The sequence below is a fragment of the Crinia signifera genome, chromosome 12 (genome assembly GCF_055691185.1).
Source record: "Crinia signifera chromosome 12, ASM5569118v1, whole genome shotgun sequence".
Classification (NCBI taxonomy): Eukaryota; Metazoa; Chordata; class Amphibia; order Anura; family Myobatrachidae; genus Crinia; species Crinia signifera.
In genome coordinates, this window is record NC_139228.1 from 68,313,919 (window position 1) to 68,335,153 (window position 21,235).

The following is a 21,235-nucleotide window of genomic DNA, read 5'->3' on the forward strand; positions in this document are numbered from 1 at the left end:
CACACGCGTGCTATGATCTGTAAGCATGCGCAGTCCATCGACTATTGCCCAGCCTGCGAATTCTCAGCCGTGCAATCAGGTCTGAATAACCCCATAAATAAGGCAACCGTCCACAAACAGCGTTGCCTGAAAACATCACCTTGCCAGCCTTCGCAATGGCTTCTGCCCGCTTCTCAGTATTCTCTAACTCCGCTTTATCCCCTAGACCAGGCATGTCCAGCTGTTGTGAAACTAGAAGTCCCATCATGCTTTGCCATAGTTTTAGCATTCCCTAATACCAAAACTGTGGCAAAGCATGATGGGACTTCTAGTTTCACAACAGCTGGAGGGCCATAGTTAGGACATGCCTGTTCTAGACAGTCTTTCCCCCATCAGAAGAGCTCCGCGAGAGAAAATGTTGGTCATTTTACGGTCATGGCTGAATGATACGGAAATTGCATTTTAATGGGAAAAAGACACTGGGAGCATTGGTGGAATTGTCGCCAAGGGGGGCATTTCCCTGAGTAAAAAAAAAAAGAAAAAAAATGACGGCACCCATCGAATATCTACAAATGCAGCAATAAACGTTTCCTTCTGTAGGAACTCGGCTAATTTAAACTTTTCCAGCAGCGGGTTTATAAGAGGGACTGGTATAAGGCGGCCGAAAACAGACCTTTCTTATGTAAATGCTAAAAATGTAATAAAGGTGCAACATGGACCCCAGACCCCAGCTCCCAGTGTAGGGGGTATCGCCTGTATCATATGCCGGCCCTCCACTGCAACTTTCAACAATAAATTGACTTACTTTTCAGTTTATGAGGCAATAAACAGTTTGGACCTTTGACCTTGGCGTTCAATGAATACATTTCCAACAGATGTGTTTATTGACAGCTATTTACATGGAGACATTCATATGGACTGTGAGTATATTACATGGGAAGTCATATGTTTGAGTTTAACACTTTTCTCATATAAGTTTACACAAAAACACACAGTAAAGTGATTGAATGCTACATATTTACCCACAGGACGGAATTGTTCTCGCATGCAGGAACGCAGAGTAATCAGGGGAAGCAGGAAAGGGTCAATTTATCAAAGGCTGGGATTTGCTGACATATTGTTCCCGTTCCTCTCGTGTGCAAGTTGTTTGTTGAAGTCTCGGCGAGAGAAGCCGCCAACGTTCCGATGGAATTTCTGAGAAGGATGTTGCCCGTAGCAACCAGTCAAATTCTACGGCGGGCCTGGGAGTGAACCAGCGCCCTCACGATTGGGGGCTTTGTGGCCCCCGTCTACTTCACTAATGGGGTACCTACGGAGGTTTTGGGCTTTCCCCAAGCTCTCCATTTATTTGTGTTAACAGATGCCACGAACAGACACATGGCAAATAAATAATGGGATCTATTCACATGTGGTGGCGGCAGGGCACTGGCAAGCTGTTTTAGCAAGGTGCCGGTAAAAGGACAGGGAGCATTTTGTAAGGGTGCCAGAACAGCCTGGCATGAAGGCTACCAAAGTACCATTTTTCAGGCACAGGACCAGATGTACGAAGATGTGATAAAGTTGAGTGATAACCCACCAGCCAATCAGCTCCCCTAACTGTCATTTCCCAAACACTGCCTGTAACATGACAGGAGCTGATTGGTTTTCGGGGATTCAGACACAAATGTTACCTAATGGGGGCCCTTTATATCAAGCTTCATAAAGTGATAAAATGTAGATTGATAAACAGCCAATATGCTCCTAACTGTCATGTTACAGGCTGGGTTTGAAAAATGACGGGTACTCTAGGAGCTGATTGGCTGGTTGTTTATAACTCTTCACTAATTTTTTTAAGCTTGTTACATCTGGCCCTTTATCTCTCTTCTAAGCTTGGTACATAGGGGCATATGTGTTAAGCCTGGTAAAGTGATAACATGGTAGGTGACCACACAGCAGCCAATCGGTTCCTATCTGTCAAGTTGCAGGCTGGGTTTGAAAAAGAGCTGTTTGGCTTAATACTTCTGCCCCTTGGACCCTATAGTTAAACACATCCCCTTGCTTGCTAGAGAGGGGATTTGCGCAGCGGGAGTGGTGGGGGAGGTGTTCTGTAAGCGGTTTGCTAAGCTGCGAACATACTCTACACAGAAAAGCGAACAGGTGTGAATCAGGCCCTTCTGAATAGCAGCGCAGTTCCGCCGGATGCCCGGCTCAGCCGGATACTCGATGCCGGAAATAGCGGTGCTCCCCCTTCTGCATTTTATTTCACCGTTTTATGTTTACGCCTTAATGTACGTTTACCAATAACACTGAGCCTCATTACCACATTCTATAGCAAACATCGAACGCAATAAACCGTTTTATTCTCATTTATCATTTGTTTTAAGTTAGACATATTTATAATATTGTGTGGTCTTAAGTACCCCTTAAATCACGATCCCCCACTTATGCGCACGGACACCGAATTAAACCGTTCCACGAGTTCAAGAAATACTTTTATTTTAACAATGCGCAACAATAACAATTTCCTATGCTGTTTCAAATTAGAATGATGTCATGGCTCAATTCTTAAAATCCAATAAAAGAAAATTAAAAACAATAATGCAGTAAGGATTTACTTGGGCGCTGTAAAACAACTACAACCCAACTGCAGTTATTCCCTCGTGAACCGACGAATCTGGTTTATGCACCAAATTCTACTTATCCTAATAATTTGAAGTCCTGCCAAGAAGAAAGTCGTATTCACAAGCACCTGAGGTAAAGAAGATCTTATTACCGCTTGATTACTATTTAGAGGTAATAATCATTATTTACAACCGTGTTACTAAATTAAATCCAGCAATCCCCCCCCCCAGCCCCCTAAAACTTTTTTAGAGGTGACTATCGTAAAGAAAAAAAAAGAACACTTGTAATGGTGAGGAATTTTATGTAATGTACTTTTGAAATACATTGCATTGTCAGCAAATTAGTAGGCCTTGGCTTGGAGCCCACCTAGGGAACTAGGCAATAAACATTTTGATGCTAGAGGGGCTCACAAAGTAACCTTCAAAGCTTAGGGTCAGGCAAGGGTTTAAAGGCCCCTTACATGTTGCAGTGGTCACACATACCTTCCAACATGACCCATTCAATTAGGTACAAAATGCTCTTTTCCTGGACTTCCTTACCAGTGGGAATAGCAGCTGTAAGGCTGCACCACTGTCCAATATTCAAAAAGGGGAGCCACACCTACTGCCACCTCAAACATCACTGTCCTGGACTCACTGGCAGTTGATGTGATCCCCCTCCCCCCCTCTTTGAATTTTGGACTGTGCTGGAGTCCAACCTCTGTAACTGCCACTGGCAGGGAAGTCCAGGAATAGAGCATTTTGTACCTAATGGAATGGGTCAAGTTGGAGGGTATGGACCTAGGCTCAGGTATAGTGCCCCGTGGCTTCTGGTGCCATGGGACGTTCCCGCAGTAGGTTGACAGATCTTCCTTTCAAGTTACGTCATCTTAGAAAATTTTTTTTCCCTTAAGAGAAGCAAGACCAAAATATACATATTTATTTAAATATAACGCTTACGCCATGCTTCCAGGCGCAAGCGTTGGCAGTAGAGCCCGCGATTAGTGGCCATTGTTTGACAGCAGGGTAACACGACAATTTGATAATTCTTGCAAGCGGCGTTGCATGGTAATAACTGATAAAGGGCCTCATTCAGACCTGTTCGCTAAGCTGCGTATAATCGCAGCCTATAAACAGGTCAGTGCCGCCCTGCCGAATACACCCCCTGTCATGTAAGGCAGCTCGAGACATCCAGGGGCAGCGTTATCAAATCTTGGAGAGCGCGAACATTGAGAAGTTGCCCATGGCAACCAGTCCGTTTCTGGCATTTTACAGGCTGTGTTAGATAATTAGCAGAAGCTGGTTGGCTGCTTTTGGATTTGATAAATCTTCCTGTTCTACAGATAAAAGTAGAAGACGGCGGCAAAGAGCAAAAAAAAGTTTAAGACGTGTTCACCTATCTGATCATGTACTTATTCCTAAATGATCTACCACATGGCCAGGGGTATCCAGTCAATAGGTCTACCGTTATTGGTCAACAGGCACATGAAAAAGGTTGACATGGTCTAAGTCCTTGACGGCTAACCTTGACACTCCGGCTGTTCTTGAACTACACATCCCAGCATGCTCTGATTCAGTTTTGCTGTTTGGCCGTGTTAAATCTGATGCAGAGCATGCTGGGTCTAGGTCAATATAGACAAAAGGTTGTCATGCCAATGGTCAACAGTAAAAAGTCGACAAAGTTTTTCCATGATTTAAAAAAAAACAAAAAACACTTCACGATTCAAGCGGGCATAGGGGGTTATTCTGGTTGATTTTGCTCAGATGCGAATTCGCACCCTTGTGAGTCAATCAGAACCCGCCCTGTGAATAGTGGTGGTCGCCGACCATCGAATGATGTGGAATGTGCACGTATAGCTAAGTGACTCTCATGTCACTTAGATTTACGTGCACCCCCGGAAGGAAGTGGACGGGCAGCTGACATCCGGTGACCGACATAATTGCCCGATTACCGTGAAACGCTGGCGTTCCCATGGGCGCGACTATCTGCCTTGGGTGTGTCCACCCAGCAAACATTCTGTTCGCTGAGGCCGCACGCACCGGGGCAGAAACATACACAGAAATGCGGCTGCACTTTGCGGCGGGGAGGTGGGGGGGGGGGGGTGTGTTCAGCGGGTTGCGATTTCCTCCGCTTACCGAGCCAAGCAGAATTAGGCCCACTGTATGCAGAATTTGCTACAGATTCATTTTGGATACAAACCCACTACAAGCTCCCTTTTATGGTAACCCGGCTCCTGCAGGTGATTACGTTCTTCTCCTCTCGCAACGTTACTCCGATGATCGCTGGGAGTCAGGATGGGGATTAGTTATCCCGTTTCCTAGCCGCATTGTAGTGTTAATTTCTGGCTGCATACACGGTGTAGTCTTCTAGTTTATTTAATAGGATGCCATGGATAACAAATGGAACAGTAACCATTATCCCCCCACAACGCCGCTCCCTCCCCTGTTTTGGCTCGGAGCTTCTGACGTTGATTAAATCCAGAAGCTACGCAGAGTAATGTCACCCGCTACTTCCCTGGAATACGATTGTGCACAGGAGACATCTGGCCAGAACCTTCTATATCTATGGCCTCTACAGTTGGGGAACTCCCTGTTTTCTGAAAGGTGCGCGCACAATAGGTGATATTTTGAATATCGCTCATTTTGGAGTGACATCCTGTAAAATATCGGCCAATGTGTATGCTACAAACGCCGAACGATGCATCGTCAGCGCCCGCCCCCCCTGACTTTTTATTTCCGTTGGAGTCCGCCGGAGAATGATTTCTCTCCCCTTCGGAGATACGTTTGGTTAAAAAAATTACTTTTTTTTCCATCAGAGTCCGCTGAAGAGTGACTTCAGTCACCCACCACCAGCAGACATTGGCCCGTCTTCGTTCTCCTGCTCCAGCCCTGTTCCAACCCCCCTCCACCCTCCTGTCGTCCCTCCCCACGATGAACTGGTACATTTTTAGTACATTTTGAAGATGATAAATTCCATATTTTTTCTATTGAAATGGTGATAGACTGATTAATTGGAGATATTTATCGTGACAGCAACATGACAAATTGCATTGTACTGTAATTCGTTATTTTCTTGTTGTTTGCTCATCTATGTATTGTTGGGTGCTGCGGAACCCTTGTGGCGCCATATAAATATTAATAATTGTGCATTTTCAAATAATTTACCGCTGCTTGATCCACGGCTGTTTTTTATATTGTAATTATCCTTACCCAATGATCCTTCTAGTTTTGAGCGATTTATAAAGCATCTGCTTAATCGGCAGTTTTGGTATGGTTGTGACTTTTGTGGCTGTTTAGGTGGCTCGTATATCTTATATTGGATTTACACTTGAAGTTGGTGCATTGTTAGCTGAGCCACACACCTGTAGATTAACAGGGTAACAATGGGCTTGGCGCTGTTGTGGTTTGCAACGTGAGAAGGTCATTGTTCATGTGTGAGTTCAATTTCGCTAAGCTTTGCTGAGCGAAAGCCTCAATGCAACAGTTCTGGTTTGAAATCAGAGCTGAGAAGAAATATGCGCTCTATTGTGGGCAAGTAATTTGGATGAAATGAGAGAAGAAAAGATTTGGCGGCCAGAGGGCACGGATATGTTTACGTCTTTGGCACCAAATACTATTTTTAAAGGAAGTGTAGTTAGGCTGGGTATACACCTGCACATTGGCGGAGGAGGGGGCTTTCCAACAAGCCCAGCCCCACGTCGCTAGCATCCTGGGAACCAGAGATATTGCTGGGCAAAGCTGGAACGTTTTCCCCATAGTATAACATGGGACCCGCTAATTCCGATCCCAACCTGATTCTAACGGCTGCCAGTCCCCCCCGGTATCACAGAAGCTCATTGTTGATTTCATTTAAATTGAAATCACTGGGCCTTCAATCTGATACCAGGCTGGTCCATATGGGTCAATTAGTTCCAGAGATATTGCGGGTAAACCGATTTTCTTTCCAACAAGCCTGGCCCCACGTCGCTAGCCTCCCGGGAATCGGAGATATCGCCAGACAAATTCCACCACTGTGTGAAGCCAGATGCAGTGAGTCTGTGAGACTGCTCTGGCTTCATTGTGACTGGCAGTGACTTCCTATTGGAAGTCTGACCTGCCAATCACCCAAGGCCGTCCCATTGGGAGCTGTTCACTCCCTCTGGGATGCCTCTACGGCATAGGTCTTCAACCTGTGGCCCTCCAGATGTTGTGAAACTACATGTTCCAACATGCATTGCCACATTTTTTCCTATAAGAGCATGCCAAAAAAAACTCAGGGCATGCTGGGACATGTAGTTCCACAACATCTGGAGGGCCACAGGTTGAAGACCTGTGCTCTACGGGCTGCTGATGTAGAGACGATGGTGCGCATTCACCGGGACTGTGAATACGTTTCTCTTGTCTGCTCCCAGATTTTTCAATAGGTGCAATTTTCTTGGTCAAAAATGGCAAAAATCGGACGTTTTCCAAAAATCACTCATGTAATACAGTACGATTTGTGATAAAAATTGCACATTTTGACGTAACTAAAGAATCGCTCTTTAAAATTGCCACCAGATGTTTTCCAAATAGTTGTCAAAATCGCAAGTCTATTTATTAGGGATGCCACTGAGGTGGTATAGGTGGCGCTGTTGAACTTGCTCAGCAGTCCTTGAAGCCTTCTGCAGGCTAAGGCTTCACCTATAACAGCCACGTTCAAAGGGGTAAATTAGGTTCACCCCCAACCCCAGAGCCGCCAGGACTTTTTAGGGGACAAGGCTGCTACAGGAGGCTGGGCAAGGCAAGCACAGGACTGGAATCAGACTGGGACACTAAAGGAAGGACCAGACACACAAGACAAATACAAACTTTAGCACACTACTATGTGTGACTAGCACAAGACTACTGCAGCAGATGGTATACACGAGCACCACAGCACTGGAGATGGAATTACCAAGCACTGGGTACTGAACCACAATGGCGTTAGAGGTGACATCCCAGGCAGTGTCTAAATGCAATATTGTACAGACAGACAAGTGACAGGACCGGATTACGGAGCAGAGCTGGCACAGGCGGGTAGACAGTACATAGAGCAGGACCAGACTGTGGGGCAGTTCTGGTTATAGACAGACGAATGGGTGAAAACACAGGTGCATAAACAGAAGCTCTATTGGAGCAAGTATCAACTGGGACAAACAGGACCAAGCACAGCACAGGCACATGAAGGGTCAAACAAACTTTGGGAAACAGGATCCAGGTAGGTACAAGCTCAGGGCTGGGTAAAATAGGGTATACAGACAAGGAGTAAGTACAGGAGATAGGAGCATAAGGGTTGGTCAGGAAAGCATGCATGTTCTCTGCTGCAATGGCAAGAAACAAGCAGTATAACCAGCACAGAGCCTAGGGCAGACTGGGTAATATAGTGAGCAATGTCCAATCAGAACAGCTAGAAGGACCAGCCTCCTTAATGAGGAAAGTCACTGCAGGTGCGCAGCCTGACACAAGGCAGGGTCAGGCTGCTTTTCCCCAGACCTACCAGAGGCGGCTAGTAACAGTACCCCCATCCTGAAGAGGGGTCAAGGGACCCCAATACCCGGTTTTCCACAACAAGGGATACAACCAAAAACCTGGCATGCTGGAACAAACAACAAAAACCAAACAAACAGAAACAAGCCGCGGCTGTAGCTTGTAACAATTTTTTTTAATGGCACACCGTTCCTGTGTTAACGGCAACTGGAGGGCGGCACTTTGTATGGAAGTTGCGGCCGCTTCACCCACCGTGGAGCCAAAAGTTAGCGGCGCCCATGCCCCCCTCCTCCCGTGGACCAGGCCAGAGAGGGTGTTGAGCGGAGGAGAGCGGTGGGGTCCACAACTCCCCCCCTGACCGGGTGAGCAGAGAGGAGAAGGGGAGCGGAGGGGGCAGGTGCATGAGGGGTCGCCTGGGGCGCTGACAGGGCTTGCACCGGCCCTGTGTGTTAAACAAAATAACGCACAATAATAGACCTGCTTCTGGCTGGAAAATTTGATGGAAGCATGTGCAGATCAGTGGAATCCGTGCGCAGATCAGTGGTATCCGTGCGCAGATCAGTTGTATCCGTGCGCAGATCAGTGAGATCCTGGCACGCTTCTGTATTTAAAATTGTACAAAAGTTTTTTAAAAACAGCGTTTCAGCTCTAATCTTTGATAATGTCAACTAATTCTGTGCCACTAGATGGTGTCCTGATTGCTGAACACATAAAAGATCAGACCCACGGATAGGCCGGGACCTTGTGCGGGCCCCCTCTGCACGTCTTTCTTTAATTGTTTAGATAATTCATCAGCTTGGGAGCATGCATGTGTCTGTACGGAGCATGTGCTTTGAATATATAGAAGAAGTATACACAGATGAAGTAAATAATGCACTTGGGAGGCTGCGTTGTCTGCGCTGAAATGCGAGCAGATTGCAGATCAATCACGGCGTTCCTTCCGCAGCTTTGTTTTGGTGATGTGACTCAATGATTCCAATTAGAGCTCCTGGAAGAAGAAAAAAGAAATAAATACAAATTCTTCGCTTTTCCTTGAGGTCATTTTAACGGTTTATTACACTTATTTTTTATTTTTTTAAAAGCCGCGTTACGTAGCCCGGTCAATGCACATAAATCTTGTGTAATGCCGCCCTCGTTCTACACTAAGCAGATTCCGAATGCCGCTCGATGCAAACACAAGTGTGATAATTATTTTTGGATTAGGTTAAATAGCGGTCAGATTCTAGGCTCCCCGGGAGGGGGGGGTCTTCAGAGACGCATAATAAGATCATGTGGCCGCTACACGTCTAACCTCACTGTCACCCACTTGTCTGTCAGCATTATCTCCTCAGCAGTCAGACAACCATGGTGTAATTTAAGGGTAGAACCGTGTAATTAGTGCTCCGAGAAGCCAGGTCACCAAATTAAAAACCAACAAATTGAAACGTTCAGTTTAATAAAATGCTGTTGGGTATTACGCAGTCGGGTATTACTTCCCAGAGACACGCACGCGCGCAAATTAGGGTTCATTTGGACAATGGCCAATCTGCCTATCCTCAATGGGCCACGGCAGCACATTTCATTAGGGTATAAACCTAAGGAGATCTAGAGAGGGATGATCGGAGAAGTGTGTCTTAAGACTCCTAGGGCCAGATGTACTAAGCTTGAAAAGTGATAAAATGGAGAGTGATAAACAGCCAGCCAATCAGCTCCTGCCTGACATGTCACAGGCTGTGTTGGAATAATGACAGGAAGGAGCTGATTGGTTGGCTGTTTACCACTCTCCATTTTATCACTTTTGAAGCTTAGTACATCTCGCCCCTGGTAAATTGACTAAGATGGGAGTTCTTTTGAATATGGGATGTTGCTAGGGGCAACCAATCAGATACAATCTATTATCTTCTAAAACAGGGGTGTCAAACTCAAATTCATCGGGGGCCGCATCAGCAGTTTGGTCACCCTCAAAGGGCCGGTTGTATCTGTAGGACCCCCTGTATAATTATAATGCCATGACACCACAGGCTGCTCCCCCTGTATAATATAAAATGAATGCCATGACACCACAGGCTGCTCCCCCTGTATAATAATAATGCCATGACACCACAGACTGCTCCCCCTGTATAATATAATAAAAGTAATGCCATGACACATAAATGATTATACAGGAGGAGCAGCCTGTGGTGTCATGGCATTATTATTATTATACACGGGGACACCTCAGGAAACAGCAGATATAAAAAAAAAATTATTGTGAGTGTGATCCTCATCCTCACTTACTGTTTCTCCGTCTGTCCAGCTTTTCTTCACTGCTTGCTGCGGCCACACTGTCCCCAACTCCCGGTCCAGCTTCCCTGCCTGCTCCTACTTCTCTACAGACGCATGGGCGGGCGGCGTCATCGTCATGCCGTCCCCACCCAGTGTCGGTCACTGCCGGGCATCAGAGGGAACAGGCGGCCGGGCCCTCCTCCACGTAGCCGTGGAGGCCGGCGGCCATGTTTCTGTAGCCGCATACATATGTGCCTACAGGAACATGGCCGCCGACAGTGGAGGAACAGGTAAGGCGGCCGCGGACGTGGACGCAGCACTCCTGTTTTAGACACACTGCCCCTGCGTGCTATCTCCTCGCGTGGGCCACATGACAAGGTCTGGCGGGCCGGATTTGGCCCGCGGGCCTTGTGTTTGACACCCGTGTTCTAGAAGGTGCTAAATAAATAAGTGGATTCTGATTGGTTGCTATGGGCAACATCCCATCTTCAATAGAACTCGCATTATTGTAAATACACCCCATACACACTAGACTATAACTACGGGCCTAATTCAGACTTTTGCCAATTTTCGTAGCCTTGCCATCAGGTATACGCCACCCCACCAGAGTGAAATCACACCCTGTGCAAGCCTGCAAATTGCTTAGCGCGGCTTGGGAAAATTAGCCGGAATGGCAATTAGCTGCAAATCCATTCGCAAAGCCGTGCACCATGGAATGATCTCCCAGTGTGCGCAGCCCAGGACTTACTCTGTGGCTGCGATAGAATCAGCCAGATCTAAGCCAGGGCTGACGTCACATGACTTCCCCTCCAACACCTGGCCACGCCTGCGTTTTCCCTGACACGCCCAGAAATTGGCTGGTTTCCACCCACAAAGGCCGGCTTCCTGTCAATCACCTTGTGCATGACCAACGATCAAAAAACTAGAAGGATTTTAATACTACTACAGGCCGTACGCATGCAGAGTCGGTCAATAATTCGGTCAGCGAATTTGCAGCCGTGTGATCAGTTCTGAGTTAGGCCGTATATAGCTAAAGATATACCGTTTATATCATCCGGTGTGTGCGCTCAAAATGCAAGCTCCCGTGGTTCTTTTACAATAGCTACAATTGACTGTACATGACGGTCAATGCTAACTATGCTGTCAATGACTGCAGGTTCAGCGGGGGACGGGGCGAAGTGACAAGTAGGACCCATAGCTCTTAGCACTTAACCCAGAAACTGTAGGATAATGCACATTATCCATGGGTATACTGTCAGAGGAAATGGCTTTACAATTGAAGCCCTGCGTCCAGGCCCGGCGACGGGGGGGCCCAAGGGTCAGAGGGGCCCCAACATCACGGGGCACACAAAAAAAAATGCACTCCGTTTTTTTTATTATGCTGTCATATGCCAAACATATGCAGAGCGATCTCTCTCCCCCCCCCTCGTTACCTGTCACCTGGTAAAAGTATTTCAGGGCCATCTAGTTTCAGAAGCAAGCCAGGCGGAGGATGTCTCTGCTCCTGTATGCTGCTGAGCATGCAGCAGGAGCTAAAAGAATAAGACTACACAAAGACTACACAAAGATGGCCGACGACCACCAATGAGAAGCCAGGAAAAATAGAGGATACAGAAAAAGGGGCGGAGCTTAACGGGAGTGTGAGGACTGGAGAAGATTTGCCGGAAAAAGGTCCAGAGAACCTGCTTAATGCCTACTCCACCTTTTTAATTGACCAGGTAAGTGCATTGGGGGAGGGGAGACAGTTTTCTATCTATCTACCTATCTGTCATCACTCTGATCGATCTATCTATCTATCTATCTATCTATCTATCTATCTATCGCTATCATGCTTACAGGCCATGGAGTGTTTCCTATTAACACACACACACACACACACATATGTGTACACATATAAATGTGTGTGAACAGGGTTTTTTGGGGGGGGGAAGGGGGCCCGGATATGTCTATGTACCGGGCCCCAAGATTTCTGTTGCCAGCCCTGCCTGCGTCTGAATATGCTGCTATGAATCTTGTAAATGTTGACCTACACCCCCTTCACTGAAAATAGGGACTCCTGGTGTGCTACTGGATGAAACTGATAGCGGTTTATATAGGATACATACAGATGACAGGCAGACAGGATACTTACCTTCCCCCTGCCCCCTCTATCCCTCCCTTCTGCATCATAATCTTAGTCTCCTCCCCACAGCCTGACCTGTGGAGAGGAGGTACTAGCTGACCCACTAGTACCTTACCCCCAATCACAGCAGACTAACCATAATCCTCCCTTCTTGGTGCCTAAACCTACGCCCCCTCCTCGCAGCCTAACCCTATGTCCCCCCACTAGTGCCTAAACCTAACCCCCCCCCCCCATTCACGGCCTAACCCTAATCCGCACCAATCAGGAGGCCAGCTGTTGATATTCCAGCATCTGTATACTGATCCTTTCAGGGTTCCACCACCGGACGTGGTTGGGACCCCGGGTATCGGGATACTGAGTACGTACAGTTCATAGATGTGGATAATGATTTTAGGCCTTGATATGCTGTAAGCGAATATCTTACACTTTCTATTTTCCATTCCAAGTGTCTATGTACAAATGAGATTGCCTCTTTCATGTACAGTATTGCACTGAGAGCCTATGTACCAATGATCAAGCGTCTAAGGATGGCGTTGTGTACCTTAGAGAATGCAAAGAAGATAACTATCAAAATATGTTCTGCGTGAATTGGGAAATGTGTCCGGTTAGATACGGTTCTGTATCCATACAAGAGTCCTGTGTATGTTCCTGTGACACCTCACTGCTAGCTATTGACTGTTATCACTGCAGGGCAGCACAATGGGGAGAAGTGCTTAGAGGGGTCGTCATTCGGAATGCCGACCCTGTAATCCCGGGTAGAGCAGTGGGGTACAGGGGTTAGGCTTAGGCACTAGTGGGGAGAGTTATAGGGCCTACACACGGTTCGATATAGACTATTTTCTATTTGATTTTGCTTCTACTGTATAAGCAAAATCAAATCAAACAGAAATTGAACTCATTTGATTTAGATTTGACCCTGTGACATCGAAACCCCTTTAGGGTCAGGCTGTGGGGGTTAGGGACATTGGAGGGTCATGGATAGGTTACAGGAAGGGATGATTAGGGTTAGGGGGAGGGAGACTGGGGGTAAATAAATATACTTACGTGACCCCTGTTGGGATTCCCTCCTATGGGATGCCGGCATCCTGACCGCCGGTCATAAGTTTCCCATCTGACAATTGTGTTGGTTAGGAATGAATGCAGACATGTCTGTGCACCAGCTAGGTGTTCTGGAAAACATTACCTGTCAAGCAGGCCCGCCGTCAGTGCCGCCGGGCCCCAGTTAAAAAGGGGGCGTGACCAATAGGAGGGGGCATGACCAACAGGAGGGGGCATGGCCATGCACTTAAGAAAAAATGGGGGGTGGTTGCTGACCGGTGTCAGGTGGGTGGGAGACCCACTCTGGGAGAGAGAGATGACGGGCTGTCACTGCTTCCCACCCCTGCTCAGCACACGGAGAGAGGCTATGCTGTCCTCTACTCCCATTGTCTGGCTCCATGCAGTGGAGGAAGGGGCCCCTTCATCAGACCCAGGCAAAAATCACCCCTGTCCCCCCCAAGGCCTTCTGTCTGTAGATTTCGAGGACCGCTTTGGCCACCCCTGGCGTAAGTGGTACAGTCATAAACGGCATACACTAAAGGCCCCCATACACTATGCGATTTTCGGCCGATTTCGGCCCTTTGGGCCGATAAATTGGGTGAAATCGGCCCAAAATCGCATGTGTTTGACATCTGATCTGATCTGACGCGCGGTCCCGCGCACATCGGATCGGATCACGGCGTCGGACCTGCAGAACATAAGATATATCGGAATCTGAGCCATCATGGGTGCTTTTAAGCTTACAGCTGTTTTCTCAAATCTGAATGTCACCAATCCTTTTCATTTCTCAAAGGAGCGCTAAGGGGGTTACAATACAATTCCTAATTGGAGCCCTTATATTGAAATTCTACCTGGGGCCGGTGTAACTGTGCACAATGCCCCCTGTTCTACATACCGGACTATTCCGGAACAGGATTGTTTCTGAGTTTACCCAGGTACTTGCACTTGGCAGACTCTTCTTAAAATAAAGGTAGAATATTAAGCTACAGAGCAGTACGCCGGCCTATTATGCTGGCACAAAAGGACATATTTGCGGTTGAAATGCAGTTTTGAGAGAAGAGATAACAGCCCAAGTAAACAGAAGCACTCCTCCATTGCTCTGGGAATTTGGTCAAGCGCCCACATAATCTGCTGATAACGTCCCATCTGTTAAAACAAAGTAGTGGTGCGGCAATCAGAAACTTCAGCCAGACACCGAAAGGGGTTATTTTCTTCTGACAGCCTTGTTATTTCGTTCACAGGGAACCCATCTGAGAGTGAACTGCTTTTAGGTGAGTGGATACAAATGGGACGTTCTTCTCAGGAAATAGGCCCGTTATATTGTTTATCTAGTTTGTTCCTAAAAAAATTCTGTTATTCAATATTAAAGCACTGGATTGTGGGCCTGATTCAATTGTAGCAGTGCCCCCTGCTGGGTGTCTATATGTATGGGCGTGTATTGGAGCCATTCAATTGTTGCTCCGATCAGGCACCCGTTAGTAGTTAACGCATCGGACAGCTCCAGGTTCAGACGGGCAAAGCTTTGCACCTAAACGGCTTGAGTGGGCGCAAAAACTACGGAGATTTTGACACATTATTGCTCTCACCTCCGTTGCACCACACACAGTCCTAGGCTTGGGCACTCCAAGAAAATGGGTGCAACACCGGCTGCCCTGTCCCTCCCAACAAAGGCATTCACAAAACTACGATGCAATCAGGCCCGAAGTCCCTTAAGGCTATAGATTTGCTGAAGCATTGGGAAAGTAATCAGGATTCCGGTATTTGGGATGCTGGCAGTCAGAAGACCTACAACGGCATTGTAGTGGGCAGAATGCAGACACCCCGGAGCCTCATGTCCAGCATATATACTTACAATGCCCACAGTCACTGTCCGGCACATACACTGCCCCCCCTCCCTCCCATGCCCACAGTCACTGCCTGGCACATACACCGCCCCCCCCCCATGCACACAGTCACTGCCCAGCTCATACACTCCCCATGCCCATAGTCACTTCCCAATGCATACCTCCCTCCCCCATGCCCACAGTCACTGCCCGGCACATACCACCCCCCCCCCCCCCATGCCCACAGTCACTGTCCAGCTCATACACTCCCCATGCCCATAGTCACTTCCCTATGCATACCTCCCTCCTCCATGCCCACAATCACTGCCTGGCACATACACCCTGCCCCCCCATGCCCACAGTCACTGCCCAGTGCATGCCTGCCTCCCCATGCCCACAGTCGCTTCCCGGCACATACACCGCCCCATGCCCGCAGTCACTGCCCAGCTCATACACCCCCCATGCCCACAGTTACTGACCAATGCATACCCCCCCATGCCCACAGTCACTGCCCAGCAATACAGCCTCTCAGAGACAAATGCAGCCACCACACACAGCAGCATGCCTGCGGAGACTCTGGAAGAGGACGAGAGTTCTCCTCACGAAGCCAAACCGCAAACGTGATGTATCCAGAGATCCTGGTTTGCCTACCACTTCTGCACAAGTACTCGCACATAGACACACCCAAGGGAAGCCTTGGTGATAATAGCAGGCCTAGTGTTGGGGCTTCTTACTTTTGTCTCATCTGTGTGGCCCTGCAGGTATCCTGGGCTACATATCAGCCACGCCCACTGAACCTATGGTAGTTACGCCGCTGCCTAATCCTCTTTCCTTAGAGCCTAACCCTCCGCCCCCAGCAGCCTCTATCCATACCCCTAACAGTATTGAATGGCCTGTATACCCAGCGAGCAGAGTACTGCACTATTGCCTGAAGTTGCACTGTGATCTGTTCTCGTGCAGACCTAACAAAAGGATCCCATTGTTTATGTGGTTACAGTGTCTAAGCAGAAAATATTCCCCTCTGGTCGCATACATCTCATTCACTCGCAGCATGACCAAGCGAGAATAATGTCATCGGGAAACTTCACAAGTGACATGAATTAAAAAAACAACAGATGTTTGGTGAAGTAAAGCGTCCGACCCATGCCAAGAAGTTGGAAAACAAAATTAATTTCCTTTGGTCTTTGATAGTGGTGATGTAATGTAGCTAATAGGAAGAGCCTGTCACTGTTCTTTATTGTAACGGGAGAAATGCTCGCCACGCAGGAGGTGAGAGCTGTTAGTTTAGTTGAAACTTTAATTAAGCACGTTTTTAATTTGCGGAACACATGCAAATACGATGCTGAGGTAATTTCTAATGATTTTGCTTTTCTAATCCCTGAATTATTGTGGCGGGTTATCACACAGCACCTGCAATAACAGGCGGCGAGCGATGTCATGGTGACAACACACTGGCGGATTATAATGTACTATTGTAACGCAGGCTAGGGGGGGTCCGGTTACATGGGACTGTGTGCAGGGGATGTGGGTGGGGTGGTAATAAGGATATTGGTAGATAATAAAGGAGGTTTATTGTATTCCATGTGTCATTATGCTATACTGTATTGTATACGTCACTGTGGTGTACTGTTTTGTGTACATCACTGGTGTACTGTACTATGTACGTCACTGTGGTGTACTGTACTGTGTGCACCACTGTGGCATACTGTACTGTGTGTTACTGTGGTGTACTGTATTGTGTACGTCACTGGTGTACTGTATTGTGTACGTCACTGTGGTATACTGTATTGTGTACGTCACTGTGGTGTACTGTATTGTGTACGTCACTGTGGTGACTGTATTGTGTACATCACTGGTGTACTGCACTGTGTACATCACTGTGGTATACTGTACTGTGTGTTACTGTGGTATACTGTACTGTGTGCGTTACTGTGGTATACTGTATTGTGTGCGTTACTGTGGTGTACTGTATGTTTCACTGTGGTAAACTGTACTGTGTGTGTTACTGTGGTATACTGTACGTGTCACTGTGGTATACTGTACGTGTCACTGTGGTATACTGTACTGTGCGTTCCACTGGTGTACTGTACTGGGTGCGTCACTGTGGTGTACTGTACTGTGCGCGTCACTGTGGTATACTGTACTGTGCATGTCACTGTGGTATACTGTACTGTGCGTGACACTGTGGTATACTGTACTGTGTATGTCACTGTGGTGTACTGTGTGTGTCACTGGTATACTGTACTGTGTGTGTCACTGGTGTACTGTACTGTGTGTGCCACTGTGGTGTACTGTATTGTGTGTGTTACTGTGGTGTACTGTACTGTGTGTGTCACTGGTATACAGTACTGTGTGTTACTGTGATGTACAGTACTGTGTGTGTGTGTTACTGTGGTGTACTGTGAGTCACTGTGGTATACAGTACTGTGTGTGTTACTTTGGTATACTGTACTGTGTGTGTTACTGTGGTGTACTGTACTGTGTCACTGGTGTACTGTACTGTGTGTGTTACTGTGGTGTACAGTACTGTGTGTGTGTTACTATGGTATACAGTACTGTGTGCATCACTGTGGTATACAGTACTGTGTGTGTTACTGTGGTATACAGTACTGTGTGTGTTAAGGCCCCCATACATTAGGCTGACTTGTCTGAAGGACAAGTCGGACCTAATCTACTGACAGCTCCCCTGGGGGGGTCACATACGATTTGGCACTTGATGTGCCAGGTTTTGCATGTGATAAATCGCATGCAATTTATCACATGCAGTCCCCCCGGGGAGCTGCTGTCAGCGGGAGCCGGGAGCTGAGCAGGGCATGGGGGCTGCAAGCAGGCAGCGGACGCAGCCTGTAGTACCTGCGGTGGAGGGAGCCAGATGCCGAGCGGGTGGACTGCAAGCAGGGAGCCAGGCAGGGGAGGCAGTGGGCGCACTGGTCCAGGCGGTGAACTCCGCGAGGGGACCAGTGAGCAGAGACCAGGTAGCGTAGGGGAAGCCGGGCAGCAGCGGGCGGACATAGAAATGAATTAACAGTCAGTGATTGGCTGAGAGCTCTCTGTCAGAGAGCTCTCAGCCAATTACTGGCTGTCCATTCATTTCTATGTGCCCGGCTTCCCCTACGCTACCCGGTCTCTGCTCTCTGGTCCCCTCGCGGAGTTCACCACCTGGAAGTATCTATTTGCGGCATTCCCCCCCGCCCAGGATAGTGCGCCCACTGCCTCTCTAGCCCGGCTCCCTGCTTACAGTCCCCCGCTCGGCTCCCTCCACCGCACGTACTATACGCTGCGTTCCCTGCCCGCCTTGGGCTGCACATAAGATTTAACAAATCTTATGTGCAGCCCGTCCGACCTCCCGAATGCGACCTGATGCGCACGGGACCGCGCATCGGGTCAGATGGGATGTCTGCACATGCGATTTGGCCCGATTTCATGGCCCGATTCCTTCTAATCTGGTCCAAATCGCATAGTGTATGGCGGCCTTAACTGTGGTATACAGTACTGTGTGTGATACTGTGGTATACAGTACTGTGTGTGATACTGTGGTATACAGTACTGTGTGTGATACTGTGGTATACAGTACTGTGTGTGATACTGTGGTATACAGTACTGTGTGTGTTACTGTGGTATACAGTACTGTGTGTGTGTTATTGTGGTGTACTGTACTGTGTGTGTTACTGTGGTGTACAGTACTGTACACAGTACACACAGTGGTGTGTGTACTGTACTGTGTGCTTCACTGTGGTATACAGTACTGTGTGTGTCACTGTGGTGTACTGTGTGTGATACTGTGGTATACAGTACTGTGTGTGTTACTGTGGTGTACAGTACTGTGTGCGTCACTGTGGTATACAGTACTGTGTGTGTTACTATGGTATACAGTACTGTGTGCGTCACTGTGGTGTACTGTACTGTGTGTGATACTGTGGTATACAGTACTGTGTGTGTTACTGTGGTGTACAGTACTGTGTGTGTCACTGGTGTACTGTACTGTGTGCGTCACTGTGGTATACAGTACTGTGTGTGATACTGTGGTATACTGTACTGTGTGTTTTATTAACTGGTGTACTGTGTGTGATACTGTGGTGTACTGTACTGTGTGTGATACTGTGGTGTACTGTACTGTGTGCATCACTGTGGTATACAGTACTGTGGTGTACAGTACTGTGTGCATCACTGTGGTATACAGTACTGTGTGTGATACTGTGGTGTACTGTACTGTGTGTGATACTGTGGTGTACTGTACTGTGTGTGTTACTGTGGTATACAGTACTGTGTGTGTTACTGTGGTGTACAGTACTGTATGCATCACTGTGGTATACAGTACTGTGTGTGATACTGTGGTGTACTGTACTGTGTGTGATACTGTGGTGTACTGTACTGTGTGTGTTACTGTGGTATACAGTACTGTGTGTGTTACTGTGGTGTACAGTACTGTGTGTGTTACTGTGGTGTACAGTACTGTGGTGTACAGTACTGTGTGCATCACTGTGGTATACAGTACCGTGTGTGATACTGTGGTGTACTGTACTGTGTGTGTCACTGTGGTGTACTGTACTGTGTGTGTTACTGTGGTATACAGTACTGTGTGTGTTACTGTGGTGTACAGTACTGTGTGCATCACTGTGGTATACAGTACTGTGTGTGATACTGTGGTATACTGTACTGTGTGTTTTATTAACTGGTGTGCTCTTACGTCACCATCCATGTTGACATAGAGGGAGAATATAATAGTGAGAGGGAAGCGCTATACTAACTGGGAATCCGTGAAGGATGTCAACAATGACAACCAAAAATTGTGAAAACTCATGTCGACCTATTCATGTGTCTACCTTTTTTCATGTCGACCTTTTGACCCGGTAGACCTATTGCCTGTCTATCTAATAATCCACACCCATAGCAATCTAGGCCTGGGTGTAGAGCAGGTGGTATCTCAGGGGTTTATTTATGAAGATGGAAGTTCTATTGAAGATGGGATGTTGCTATGGGCAACCAGTCAGATTATTCTAGAAGGTGCTAAATAAATAAGAAGTAGATTCTGATTGGTTGCTATGGGCAACATCCCATCTTAAATAGAACTCCCATATGTAAACCCGTCAGTCTCCAGCTGCCCTCTGCGCTATTACCACAATATAATCCGTGTTGTATAAGGGCTTCATGGATTTCTGTCCGAGTATTTGCCGTGTATTGCATGGCTGCGTTGGCCCAATAGAGAGGCGCTTGTTTTCCTGTGGTGCGATGTGAGCGAGGACCTCTCTGCCTTTACGGCCCAGTATCCTGTTTATATTACATCCTGGATTTCTCCTTATCTTCTCCGTCTTGTCCTCACTTTCGGAATCTGCATCTTGTGAACACAAATAGCTCAGCGGGCAAGATAAGGGGACACCGGAACCTTCAGTATCGCCACAGACGGAGAGATGCCGGCTTCTCTGAACAAATACCGCCCTGTCTTGGGAATTGAACGGAACCCGCTATTGGTCTCTGGGCACCAGTCCTCGGGTCCTTGGAGAAGATAACAGCACATCAGTGTTATAGTGTTATAAGGGAAATGGATACAGGAGATAAGAATAACACTCCATACAAATGCATATATATATTCACAGCGGGACAGAAAGCTATTTATCAGAGTCCATTTCCGGGCGGCGCTGAGTGCACAGCAGCTGTCGTCTATCTCCGCGTGTTTATGCCGTGTGTCATATTGCATTTGCATGATGCCTAAACTTTAAGCCAAAGGCCCCCCCATACACTGGGCCGACCTGTCCTAAGGACAACTCGGACCCAATTTTCCTTGAGCTCCCCAGTATGCCTAACATACGATTTGGCACTTGATGTACCATTTTTACAAGCAACATATTTCAAAAAAAAAGAAAAAAAAGAAAATGTGTCTGCTGATTGTCGACATGATTTTTGAATGGTCGACATGGACAATGTCTAAGTGTCTCGCCTGTGTGTCACACAAGTGCTTCGGGCTCAGT

At 47.4% G+C, this 21,235-nt stretch overlaps 1 long non-coding RNA gene across 1 annotated transcript in view; it reads left to right on the top strand.

Annotated features, from left to right (window-relative positions):
• Positions 1-11,921: 11,921 nt before the first annotated feature.
• LOC146049718 (uncharacterized) overlaps positions 11,922-21,235 on the top strand; it is a 39,465-nt gene continuing 30,151 nt past the window's right edge. Inside the window, exons 1-2 of the long non-coding RNA XR_014466190.1 lie at positions 11,922-12,004; positions 14,688-14,717. This is a non-coding gene — a long non-coding RNA (uncharacterized LOC146049718). The remainder of the gene's footprint in view (positions 12,005-14,687; positions 14,718-21,235) is intronic.